The 13,937-nt window shown below is 43.6% G+C and overlaps 1 pseudogene; it reads left to right on the top strand.

The window, feature by feature from the left end:
• The first annotated feature begins 346 nt into the window (after positions 1-346).
• On the top strand, positions 347-707 carry LOC141117338 (large ribosomal subunit protein eL42-like; annotated as a pseudogene).
• The last annotated feature ends 13,230 nt before the right edge of the window (positions 708-13,937 follow it).

The following is a 13,937-nucleotide window of genomic DNA, read 5'->3' as shown; positions in this document are numbered from 1 at the left end:
CCAACAGCTCTCTGTCACCAATCTCATAATTGCACTCCGCAGGTGACAATTTCTTGGAAAAGTAGCCACAAGGATGCATAGCGCTCTCAGAGGTAGGACGTTGAGACAGAAGGGCGCCAACACTAGTCTTAGAAGCATCAACCTCAAGAATAAAAGGTAACATAGGATCAGGATGTGTCAACACAGGAGCAGAAACAAAGGCAGCCTTGAGACTTTCAAAGGCCTTAATAGACTCCGGAGATCAACTCTATGGGTTACCGTCCTTTCTGGTCATATCAGTCAGGGGCTTGACCAGAGACGAGAAGTTACGAATAAACTTCCGATAAAAGTTGGAAAAGCCTCCTTCTCTTACGCGGCGGGCCAAGATGGTGAACGTCCCTAAAACCCGCAGAACTTACTGCAGGAAATGTGGGAAGCATCAGCCTCATAAGGTCACCCAGTACAAGAAGGGGACGACCGTAAGCAGAGCGGTTATGGTGGACAGACCAAGCCAATCTTCCTTAAAAAGGCCAAGACCACCAAGAAGATTGTGCTGAGGCTGGAGTGTGTCGACTCCAACTGCCGATCAAAGCGGATGTTGGCTATAAAGAGATGCAAGCACTTTGAACTTGGAGGAGACAAGAAGAGAAAGGGACAAGTCATCCAGTTCTAAGCTGCCGCATTACTTTTGAAAACCAAATAAAATCTTCAAAATTTAAAAAAAAAAAGTTGGAAAAGCCTGCAGAGGATGTAAACCCAAGAGTCGGGGCCACTGTTGAACTGCCGAAAGTTTCTCTAGGTCCATAGAAAAACCAGCAGTGGAATGACATAACCCAGGAATTTAACCTGTTCACAATGGAACTCGCACTTCTCCAGTTTACAATAGAGATTGTTCTCTCTTAGTTTCTGAAGCACACGACAGACATCTGTGTGGTGGCTCTCCAGGGACTTGGCAAATATGAGGATATCATCGAGATAAACCACCACACATAACTGCAACAAATCTCGGGGGACATTGTTAATAAATTCTTGGAAAACTGCCGGGGTGTTACAAAGGACAAAAGGCATTACAAGGTACTCATAATGACCTGTTCTGGTATTAAACACAGTTTTCCACTCGTCATCCTCCTTAATCCTCACGAGATTGTATGCCCCTCTCAAATCAAGCTTCATGAAAACCATTGCTCCCTTGAGGCAGTCAAATAACTCATGAAACGATTGAGACCCCTATAATCAATACAAAGTCTCAGTTCACCACTCTTCTTCTTCACAAAGAAGAAACCAGCACCAGCAGGAGACGAGGATTTGTGGATGAAACCTCAAGAAAGTGCAACTGCATCATACTCCTCCATGGCCTTATCCTCCAAGACCGACAAAGGATAAACCCAGCCACGAGGTGGTATGGCACCAGGTTGAAAGTCAATTGCGTGATCATGCGGCCGGTGTGGAGGCAAACTACCGGCTTGACCTTTGTCAAAGACATCGCTAAATTTGCGGTACTCCTCCGGCAGGGAGGAGAGTGAAAAGGTGCACAGGACCTTGGCTACCTTCTGGGAGCATGTCTCACTGCATTGTGGTGACCAGGAGAAAACCTCAGCACGGAGCCAATCAATAGAGGGGTTGTGCCTCTGTAACCAAGGATAACCAATAACCAGCGCAAACTTAGGTGAGGAAATGACTTGGAATTGGATTATCTCATGGTGAAGAGCCCCTATGGCCATGAACAATGGAACCGTCTCATGAGTCAAATGGGCAGGCTGTAGAGGTCTCCGTCAAGAGCCTCAATGGCTAGTGGAGTGTCACGCAGCTGCAGCGGAATCAAGTGCTTAGTCAATTAGAGCCTGTATCTCGACGGACAACTCAGCCCAAGAAAGGGTGACCGAAACCAGGGGCTTATCCTTCTGGATAGCTGGGGATGAAACAATGCCACCTAAGGTCTGTTTGTGACAGGACCTCTAGGTTCGGGCATTTCCTGGATGGGTAGGACAAGACTTCAAAAAGTGACCTGCCTGGCCACAATAAAGGCACAATCTCCTCCTCCTAAAGGTTCTCTCATCTGCAGAGAGACGCGCGAAACCCAAGTACATGGGTTCACCTTCACTGACTGATACGGGAAACCAGGAGGCATGGGAGATGATGGAGGCACGGGTGGGACTGCAAAGCTCTGAGACAAACATACAGGAGGCTTCCGCAAGCTCTCCCTAAGAGAGTCTTTCTCTGAGTCTGGAGTCAATGAGGATGGCAAACGTGATCAACTTCTCCAGCTTAGTGGGTATATCTCGGGCTGCTGTCTCATCCTTGATGGTATCCGAGAGACTATGAGAAAAAGCAGCCATGAGGGCCTCATTGTTCTACACAACCTCTGCTGCCAGAGTACAGAATTCAATGGCGAAGTCGGCAACAGTTCTGGTACTCTGTTCGATGGACATGAGGCACTTGGCAGCAGAAGCGGTCAAATACCCTTTTAAACAAATTCACAAACTCAGGGTAGTTCAAGACAACAGGTTTTTGAGTCTCCCATAGAGGGTTTGCCCAGGCCAAGGCTCTCTCAGAAAGCAAAGATATCATGAAACCTACTTTGCTTCTGTCTGTGGGAAACACCTGGGGCAGCATCTCAAAGTATATTTCAACCTGGTTGAGAAACCCTCTGCATTGGACTGGATCATCCCCAAATCACTTGGGAAGTGAAGCAGAACCAGGCATACCTCTTATAGAGGTAATATTCGAGACTGGAGAAGCAGCAGGGCCTGCAACATAGGTTGTACTGGGGCGGCCACAGTGGGAGATTCAAGGTGAGCCACGCGACTCAGGAGCGTTTGTAACGCCATGGCAAACTGATCCATGCAGTGATCCAGTTCATCCAATCTGGAAAAAATATTATCAACAAGTGGAATGACTGCATCTTCTGAATTCATGGCCTTTGCCTACTGTCAGAAACCATTAAATCAGGCCGAAACAGAAGTACAGTTAAATCACACTTGTTTAATAATAAAAGTAAAAAGAACAAACGTAGTCAATACATAGCCAAAATTCAGTAACCGGAATGGATAGTCAGCAAAGCCAGAAGTCAGGGATCAATGTAGTGGAACAGCAAGCAGGATCTGGAGCCAGAAGGGATGTCAGCAAAGCAAGTCTTGAACAGAATCGCAGGAGATTCTGTGATGTTGACCAAGACGAAGGCAGAGAACCTCTGGACTGGACGGCTTAAGTAGGCAGGACTGACAAGCAGGATATCATCAACAGCTGAGTAACTGTGGAGAGATAGGAGCTGGCAATTAGTCAACAGCTGAGCGGCCAGGTCAGAGAAGGAAAGGCTGAGCCCAGCCCTGACACCCTGTCCTTCTCTGTGATTTCCATAGACTGTTGATGATATCCTGCTTGTCTTTCCGGCCTACTTAAGCTGTCCAGCCCAGATAATCTCTGCCTTTGCCTTGGTCACATCTCTAGAGATGCTCTCTTGTGTTCCTGTTAAAGACTTGCTTGGCTGACATTCCTTCTGGCTCCAGATCCTGCTTGCGGTTCTACTACGCTCATCTCTGGCTTCCTGACGTTTTGGCTTGTCTGACTATCCGTTTTGGTTCCTGAACTCTGGCTATGTCTTGACTACCTTTACTCTGTTTACCTTTTTTTATTATTATTAAACAAGTGAGATTTAACTGTACTTCTATCTCAGTCTGATTCATTGTTTCTGACAATGAGGGTGAAGATCTGGTTCTAATAAATATAAAGCAATCAATAGTCTCTTTACTTATATACCCCTTGAAGCATTTGTTAACCCAAAAATAAAATGATCCTGTTCCTTTAAAGCATGTTATACAGCACAGTGCTTGTGCTCTGCAATTTGGCCCCCTGTATCACCTGTAATACCTGGCTGATCCTGCCAGTTTCTGCCCTCCCCTGCATCATGGCTACTGAGCCCTGACACTGGTCAGCGTACATGCCTCTGTCATCCGCAGCTCTCCTGTCTCTCCTGTCTCTCCTCTGTCCTCTCCTCCCTGCCTGTCTTTTCCTGTGACAGTGCCCGCCCCTGCAACTCCTGCTGCTCTCATAACTATGACAATCTTACATACATTTTCTTGTTCCCTAATAACAGGAGCTCCTGTCTGTGTGTTTTATTAAAAAAAAGCCTCCTTTACCGTATTTCAGAGTGGCTCCCCCCGATCACATGACCAGCCGTCTCTCTCCTCCTTTCCTCCCCGTGGCCCGGGTAATGTCATCGGGGAAATCTCAGCCCCTTGCGCGGCATCTGTCTGCCGGGCAAAGGAAAGAGACAGCGGGTCACATGATCGCGGGGAAGACGCTCTGAAATACGGTAAAGGAGGCTTTTTTTAAATAAAGCACACAGACAGGAACTCCTGTTATTCAGGAACAAGAAGATTATGTAAAGTTGTCAAAGTGGTTTAACAACCACTTTAAACTGTTCCCATCTATTATTTGTATTGGTTAGAAGCTAGAGTTCTAAGATAACCCAGTCTAGGTAAAATGCTATTTGAAATGTCTCCATACTGAAATATAGACCATTACCCTTAGTTAACCATTGAGGGGGGGGGGGGGGTGATGGGAAGCATCTTAAAGGAGGTCTCTCCTGTGAAAGGAGAAACATATAGCTCTAAGAATACACGTTCTATAATTCAGATATTAGGAGGTGCCTCCCAGCAGAAAGTGACTATCAATCCATCTATAGAACTGCCTACCTCCAGTTGTTCAAATAGTATTTGTCTCCAGGGCCATGCAGGCAGACTGCCATGAACACGGTGATCCTGGAGTCCTAAATATGGTGACTGATGCACGCACACGTGCACCACCAGCAAAGGCTATCACGCAAGTGCGGGAGGCAGTGTGGGACTAACTGAGTCCAAGACGCACGGCACCAACCCAACGTATTGGGGGGTGACGTCATGCATTCTAAACCTTGTCCAAATGTTTGCTAAAATAGCCTGACCCCTTAATGAGTTGTTGAAGAATGAGAAGGAAGACATGGATGTACCCAAGCCCAATAAGCAATGTAAAGGACCCAAAAAGCCTTAAGCATTTATTTGAGACCAGTGAACAGCTCAGTGTGAGCAGGTGCAAGCGTCATGGTCAAGATCAACAACAACCCACTTACCTATGTACTCACCATGGCCTAGCTTGATGCTACCAGGCACTGGTGGTTGGCTGCTCTGTCTGGGTTCCGATTCAGCCTGAAGTTTTGCCCCAGAGTTGGTAATAGGGATGCTAATGCTAATGCTAAGAATCACTTATGGTTCAGATGTCTCTACAGACAGCTGGATGCAACTACCTCCAGAAAGAGTACAGGCCCTGTGTCAAGGGGTGGAGCACCACACCAAAGGGGCAGCAGGAACTGATGTTTTCAAAGTCACCACAGCTGGCATTCCCAAATATTACTGTGACCTTTTCCAAATAAGAGGTGAAAGCCTACCCAGGTTGTCAATGAAGGATTTACGGAAAGACCAACAAGATCTCCGCTGCATTCCAACGCTGAAAGCTCTAGAGAGTCAAAACCCAGACTTGCTACTAACAGATACTCTGAAAGAAGCATGATTAGTCCACAGGGAGTAATATCGGTTGCAGTTGAAAAAGGGGGTGGTATATAACAGGGGCCCCTTGGACAACCCTAATGACATATGGCAGCTGTTTTTTACCAGAAAAACACAGAGACTATATTAACAGATTTACACAAAGAGCATGGCCACCTAGGCCCAGAGAGGATGTTCAAGCTAGTCAGAGACTGCTTCTATTGGCTTTGTAGGCAAGCTGAAGTTGAGGGCAACTATCGCTCTTGCCTGAGGTGTATTCAGCTAAAGATTTTACCAACCAAAGTCACACCCATGGGCATCTCCAAAGTCAAGGATCAATGGAATTGGTGTGCATTGATTTCCTATGTCTGGAGCTTGACTTGAGTGGGAAAGGAAATGTCCTGGTACTAACCTACCACTTTACTTGGTACGTCCAGGCATTTCCAACCAAAGGCCAGCAAACCTCAACTGTAGCCAAAGTTCTTGTAGAAAAGTTCTTTATCCACTATGGCCCGTCACAGTGCATTCATTACGATCAGGGATAAGCCAGTACATCTGCTGGGCATTCAGAAATCCAGAACAAACCCCTATAATCCTCAATGGGACCCCCAGCTGGAATGATTCAATGGCAAGCATCTAGATATGCTTGGGAGTCAGGACTTTCTCAGCTGAAAAGAAATAGCATTGAAGTAGGCATACTGCAGCTGTAGTACATGTTTATAATAGCATTAAAAATTACACTACAGGCTATTCACCGTACCTGCTGATGTTCGGGGGAAGCTTGCCTACCTGTTGATCTGGTCTTTGGTACTACCTTAGATCAGATATCAATAATATCTCACCAAGGATATGTAAAGGATATGTAAATACAGTATGTAGATCACAAAAGAATTTGAAAACAGCATATGAAAAAGTTCTGGGGGCCTCCAATGCCTGAGGTCAACGAAACAAAAATAACTTTGCCCTTAAAGTAAGAATACAAGGAAGCAGTTTGGATGTCTTCACAGACAGATGCTTGCCCCACTCATACAGTTTCTTGTAGACCACACCCATTAACTCTGTCTCAAGGCACCATTCTAAACACAGATAAAGAGGACAGTGGGGAAGAAGAGATGGGCATAGACTGGCTATGGCCCTTTCCAGTTAAAGAGACTACTACATCTGCTCCAACTAAAGACACAGATGCAGTGGTACCCAGATATGAAACGTCAGAGTCTAACGGTTAACTAAAGTCAACCATTAAAGGCCCCAGAGGACCACACAATGTCACCAACATTAGAAGATGTAGAAATTAATCAAAACCACATAGAGGTAACAACAGAAAAAGATTATGCCAAACCCACTTTATTGCAGGAACCATGAACCAAGCAAGCTATTTTACCCCCAAGGAGACTGATCTCTGGCACCTTAGGAGAACATATACAAGACTTTTATCCTGAATCATCAAACTCCCCCTTGTTACAGTGGGTAGTGGACTTAATTTTCCTTGTATGTGACTTGGTATTTTTTGTAAAGTGAAATTTCACCACATTTACTAATCTTTGGGGAAAATTCCCTTGCAAAGTGATTTTTAGTACTTTTAAGTGAACAGCCTAATTGCCTTTAGCATATAAGCCCCTCTTGGGTTGTGCTTTACTGTCATGCATTACAGAGGTGATTTGGGATAACTTCCAAAATGATTGGCACTGCAGCACCTCAACACACTTAACGTGCCATAACGTACACATTACCAGAATGCATGTTGTGCTATTGGACCCCTAAATTACCTTAGACTTTTACCACTGTTATATTTGTGCTACATGACTGTTTATACAGTTCTTTCCATTGTCAACAGGGAGGTGATTTCATGTCTGCGTTGCTTCTCTCCTGAGGTAGCTGTGAACTGCACTGGACAAGACTGGCAGTGACAAGCAGGGTGTCCTACAGCAGCTATTATTGTACTGCTTATCCAACCATGGAAAACTTCAGTATATGCTGAAATTAGATTGGAAAAGACAGAAGGATATAACAATCTTTTTTGGAAATTCAAAGTTGACTAATTTTTAATCTGAAATTTCTCTGCAACACGCTGACTACTTACAGCAACACTTTCTGCCGCCTTTTCAAATTACTTTCTGTTCATCGAACAGGCACATAGAATGTAAAATAAAGAGCCCCAGTGCTGATAATCACTAACTCGTGACTTATTTCCATTTCATCGCTCATAATCACCTGCTTTCCATGCAGCGCGACACCCTCTTTTCACCCAGCACTAGCCTGTTTCAACTGTGCTATCATCTCCCAGTAATGTACTGTCTTTCCTGTCTTCATGCCCCCCGTCCCTGAGCTTTTCTATTCTCAGACAAGCTGTCTTCTATTTGCAACTCTGCACATTATGCAGACACAGCATACAAATTACATGTGCATATATTTCATATTTAATATTGTGTTTACAATGCCACAGAGCAACAAAAAGATGCTTAAAATGCCAGAACCATAACAAATAAAATACAAATGAATGCACAGGAATCAATATGAGCAAATATCAACTTCCCTAAATTAATTAAATAGGTGACAGTGAGCAAATGGTAATAAAAGAGATAAAAAAAAAACTGCAATCATAAAAATAAAATATCCATTACTTTTTCTGAGCAAGCCGCAGTTCTTTTTTTTTCTAGTAGAACTGTTAACACATTGTTTAATGTGTCTAGAGCAAACTGTTATGTAGACTCACAGATTTTTTCATTCTTGTATAAGAAGCTGCAAAGGACAATGGTGCCATGCAGTGTGGTAATCAGTGGCAACTAGGGATGAGACCGATGTTTGAGTTGAACGCAAGTTCAACTCGAACATTGGTATTCGCCCGTTTGCCAAATTTAGAACATTATGGGGTGTTTGCGGGAAATTCGAGCACCCACGTAATGCCCCATAATGCACTGCGAGACCGTCAATGCACTGCGAGATCGCAGTGCATTGACGGCTGCTGATTGGCCAAAGCATGCACCTGACCTGCATGTTTTGGCAAATCACAGTGCGCTCTGCTGTGAGAGCCATGATTGGCCAAAGGCAGGGTGCCTTTGGTCAATCATGGCTCAGGGGGCTAAATCCATGCCCCACACTATGTAAGGAGACAGTTTTGGACAATTCCTTTATTAAAAAAAAAGTGTCCTGTGATGTCCATTCATCTTCAATCACAGTGCCGACGACCTGAGAAAAAAAAAATGGAAAAAACTCTGCCTCCATGGGAGGCATCCCGCCGGCTGCAGCCTTTTCATGATGACAGCTGTTATATAGCTGAGGGCGGGGCCACCCGATGATGTAACCGGGTGACCCCGCTCCCCTCTAATGTCACATGATGTCATAAGGGGGTGGGGTCACCCGGGTGGCCCTGCCCTCAGCTATATAACAGCTGTCATCTTGAAAAGGCTGCAGTCGGCGGGATGCCTCCCATGGAGGCAAAGTTTTTCAGTTTGTTTTTTTTTTCGGGTCGTCGGCGCTGTGATCAAAGATGGATTGAAATTTTTTTATTATTTTTTAGTAAAGGAATTGTCCAAAACTGTCTCCTGTCATTTTTACTTTTTTGACACTTTTTTGGTGAATGTGTACAATTACCCGATACCTATTTACATAGAGGGGGGGCTGGGATCTGGGGCCCCCTCGTTAAAGGGGGCTTCCAAATTCTGATAAGTCCCCTGCCTGCAGACCCTCACAACCACCAGGCAAGGGTTGTGGGGAAGAGGCCCTTGTCCCCATCAACATAGGGACAAGGTGTTTTGGGGGGACTTCAAAGCACCCTCCTCATGTTGAGGGCATGTGCCCTGGTATGGTTCAGGAGGGGGGGGGGCGCACTCTCATCCCCCCTTTTCCTTTTTTTTACCTTTTTTAAATTTATTTTTTTATTGGATAACAGTATCAAGATTACAGTATTATCATACATTCGTTGAATCAAAGAACATTGGTAGTTTTAGGTAAAACAAGTGTGTCAAAGGCATGTAAATAACAATGAATATCTTGCATATCCAGCTTAAAATCCATAGGGGGATTAAGTATTAGCAGGGTACATAGATCAACTGTAGTTAAACTTAGAGTGAATATTACTAAATACCGTAGCACGTCTTTTTGTTTTGTGTTAAAAGTAGTCAAGGTATATTCCATATGCGTGAATAATGATGTGGTCAATTGTATGATAATTTGATCCAAAGGAATATGATGTTGCCAACTTGGTGCTCTGTCTTGAACACCTGATTAGCAGTAAAACGGGGGCTTAGTGGATGATGTAAGATAGTCAGAGAGGTGAAAGGATAGAGGGAAGGCAGAAGGAGGGGAGGCGGGGAGGGGAGGAGGGAGTGGAGATGGAGAGGGGGTCAAGGGGATGAGTTGGTTAGTAGTTTTCTCCTCATTCTCTGCTAATAGTTAAGTAGTTATGGTATGATACCTTAGTAAGGTGATGGAGAGTAGGTGTATTAGACACCTGTTACTGGAAAGCCGCGGATGGAAAAAATCGACATGGGGCCTCCCGAACATGTCCCTTGGGTAGGGGTGGGAGGCCCATGCCCCCTGGTAAAGAAGAAGAGGGGGGGGGGTTGGGAGAGATATGTGATGAGATCAGTAAGTGTTTATCTTGGGTGGGCAGATCATGGTAAGGGGTTATCCCATTAATGTCAGATATCTATTGGCTGTTTGGAAGTGGTTCCAACAGGCCCATTTCTTTGAGTATTTAGCTGGGAAATCTCTGACAATGAAAATGAGTTCTTCCATTTCAGCAATTTTGTTAATTTGTTTGAACCATTCTAGGATGGTCGGTATATGAGGAGAGCCCCAATGTCAGGGAATACACATTTTGGCTGCATTGATTAGAGGTAGAATTAGTGTTTTACGATAATGGTGTGCCGGTATATCAGAGTGATGAAAAAGGAATTGAGCTGGGGTATGTTCTAAAGAGTATGTGGAAATTGACTCTGTTAATTCTTGCACTTGTAACCAAAATTTTTGGATTAACGGGCATGACCATAGGATGTCTAACAAAGTGTCCGGTTCTCTGGCGCATCTCCAGCATTTGTTGGAAAAGGAAAGATTATACTTGTTTAGAATTGCTGGGGTTCTGTACAAGCGGGTCTTGTAATTGTTTTCTTGAAAGGAGACATTTAGGGAGCCTTTATGGGCAATCATAAATATACATTCCCATTGGTCTTCTGATAATTCTGAATGTATTTCTTTTTCCCATGTTGTGCAAGGCTTTCCGGCCTTAGGAGAGATATTTGCAAATAGCATAGTATAAATATTGGAGATCAAATGTTGTTGGGGGCTAGATTGGGAGCATAAGTGTTCAAATGGAGTGAATGTTCGTGAAATTGAGGAATCACGGTTGATCCCTTGTAGAAAGTGGCAGGTTTGGAAGTAGGTCCAGAGTGGGAGAGGGTCGTTGGTAAGATTAGGCGCTAATGCGATACCTTCTAGGAAAGAGATGTCACTAAAAATTGATGTGCTAATATTTCTGGGTGTTGCCATTGATTTGTTAGGAATTGTGAGGACATACCAGGGAGGAAGACAGGGTTAAGTCTTATAGGAGTAAAGGGTCCTGGAACGGAAGAGATGTGTCATTTTTTACATGTTTCCCTAAAGCAGCAAAGTGTCGGGTCAATGAGAGGGTGCTCCTTGATTGTGGAGTGGATATGGTTAAGCGACAACCAGGGTGCCGATCGTAATGGCAGAGGGAGTTTTCTAGTCGAACCCAATCCTTGCAGTGACTATGTAGTGCCCAATCAACAATTCTGGAAAGATGGTAGGCCAAGTAGTACTTCTTGAGGTCGAGAAGAGCAATACCCCCTTTCGTTTTGGGTCATGTCAAAAGGTCATTAGTTATTCTCAGGTGTTTTTGTTTCCATAAAAATCCTGTACATATCCTTCTATAGGATAGGAAAAAGGATGTGGTGAGTTTAATGGGAATAGTTTGTAGGGTATACAAAATACGGGGTAGGATATTCATTTTTAAGATTGCTGCGCGGCTGAACCAGGAAAATTGTGGTTTGTTCCATTTTTTAAGATCATCTGATATAGTTTAGAGAATGGGTATATAATTTTTGATGAAAAGATCGGAAAAGTTTGTTGTTAGGAAGATCCCTAGGTATTTAATCACATCGTGTCGCCATTGAAAGGGAAAAAAATTTTCACAACGTGTAACCGTCTCTCATGGAAGAGTTATGTTAAGAGCGTGGGATTTTGTAAAATTAATTTTGAAATTGGAGAGGTGCTGGGAGAGATTGAGAGTCTTTCAATAGATTCAGGATCTCCCCTATTCCTGCGGCCTGCCAGGTTGTGTGCTCGGATAAGGGTCTGGTATGGATTTTGGGGGGGACCCCCACGCTGTTTTTTTCAATGATTTTTATCTATATTGTCGAGATACGACAATACATTACAGCCGCGAGCAGTTTTAAATTACATTTTTTCCTTTAGAAATGTAATTTTGCTGTGGTACTGTTATAAACATTGGAAAGATGCGCTACTTTAAGGAGACCCCCCCCAGACATGATATTTAAAGGAATATTTCATTTTTATTGTTTCACTTTAAGCATTATTAAAATCACTTCTCCTGAAAAAACGGCCATTTTTGAAACCTTTTTTGCATCGATACATGTCCCCTGGGGCAGGACCCAGGTCCCCAAACACTTTTTATGGCAATAACTTGCATATGAGCCTTTAAAATGAGCACTTTTGATTTTTCACGTTCATGTCCCATAGACTTTAACGGTGTTCGCATGTTCGCACAAATTTTTTGCCTGTTCGCATGTTCTGCTGCGAACCGAACTGGGGGGTGTTCGGCTCATCCCTAGTGGCAACCAACAAGATTTCAGTTTACTGTTATCTGATCTCTGAAGAATAAAGTGTAAAAGTACAGTACCTTGAAAAAGTATTCATACTTGAAATTTTCCACATTTTGTCATGTTACAACCAAAAACGTAAATGTATTTTATTGGGATTTTATGTGATAGACCAACACAAAGTGGCATATAATTGTGAAGTAGAAGGAAAATGATAAATGTTTTTCAACATCTTTTACAAATAAATATGTGAAAAGTGTGGCATGCATTTGTATTCAGCCCCCATTTACCCTGATACCCCAAACTAAAATCTAGTGGAACCAATTGCCTTCAGAAGTCACCTAATTAGTAAATAGGGTCCACCTGTGTGTAATTTAATCTCAATATAAATACAGCTGTTCTGTGAAGCCCTCCGAGGTTTGTTAGAGAACCTTAGTGAACAAACAGCATCATGAAGGCCAAGAAACACACCAGACAGGTCAGGGATAAAGTTGTGGAGAAGTGTAAAGCATGGTTAGGTTATAAAACATTATCCCAAGCTTTGAACATCTCACAGAGCACTATTCAATCCATCATAGGAAAATAAGAGTATGGCACAACTGCAAACCTACCAAGACATGGCCAGCCACCTAAACTGACAGGCCAGGCAAGGAGAGCATTAATCAGAGAAGCAGCCAAAAGGCCCATGGTAACTATGGAGGACAACTATTAGTCGTGCACTCCACAAATCTAGCCTTTATGGAAGAGTGGCAAGAAGAAAGCCATTATTGAAAGAAAACCATAAGAAGACCCGTTTTCAGTTTGAGAGAAGCCATGTGGGGGACACAGCAAACATGTTGAAGCAGGTGCTCTGGTCAGATGAGACCAAAATTATACTTTTTGGCCTAAAAGCAAAGCGCTATGTGTGGCGGGATACTAACACTGCACATTACCTTGAACACACCATCCCCACCGTGAAACATGGTGGTGGCAGCATTATGTTGTGTGGCTGCTTTTCTTCAGCAGGGACAGGGAAGCTGGTCAGAGTTGATGGGAAGATGGATGGAGCCAAATACAGGGCAATCTTAGAAGAAAACCTGTTATGCCCCATACACACGGTCGGATTTTCCGATGGAAAATGTCCGATCGGAGCGTGTTGTCGGAAATTCCGACCGTGTGTGGGCTCCATCGGACATTTTCCATCGGATTTTCCGCCACACAAAGTTGGAGAGCAGGAGATAAAATTTTCCGACAACAAAATCCGATCGCGTCAATTCCGACCGTGTGTGGCCTGTTCCAACGCACAAAGTGCCACGCATGCTCAGAAGAAATTCCAAGACGGAACAGCTCGTTCTGGTAAACTTAGCGTTCGCAATGGATACAGCACTTTCGTCACGCTGCAATGTTAAAAATGGCTTAATACAGCGCACTCTCTTCTTCTTTATAATGTGACAAGAATGAAGTAGTTTTGCTGCTCATATTCACACACACTTCTCACAAAGTTTTATTTTTGTTTTTTTATTGGGATTTCCTGAATTTATTGTTATTAGCTGTCACATCTGACAGAATTTTTTTTTTTTTATTTATTTTTTTTTGGGATTGTAAGCTTTTTTTTAATTTAATGTTTGGATTTTTTCAAAGGCTGATCTTTGTTCAATGTTAT

This window comes from Aquarana catesbeiana, linkage group LG13, assembly GCF_042186555.1.
Source record: "Aquarana catesbeiana isolate 2022-GZ linkage group LG13, ASM4218655v1, whole genome shotgun sequence".
Taxonomy (NCBI): Eukaryota; Metazoa; Chordata; class Amphibia; order Anura; family Ranidae; genus Aquarana; species Aquarana catesbeiana.
This window is presented reverse-complemented; position numbering and strand designations above follow the sequence as displayed.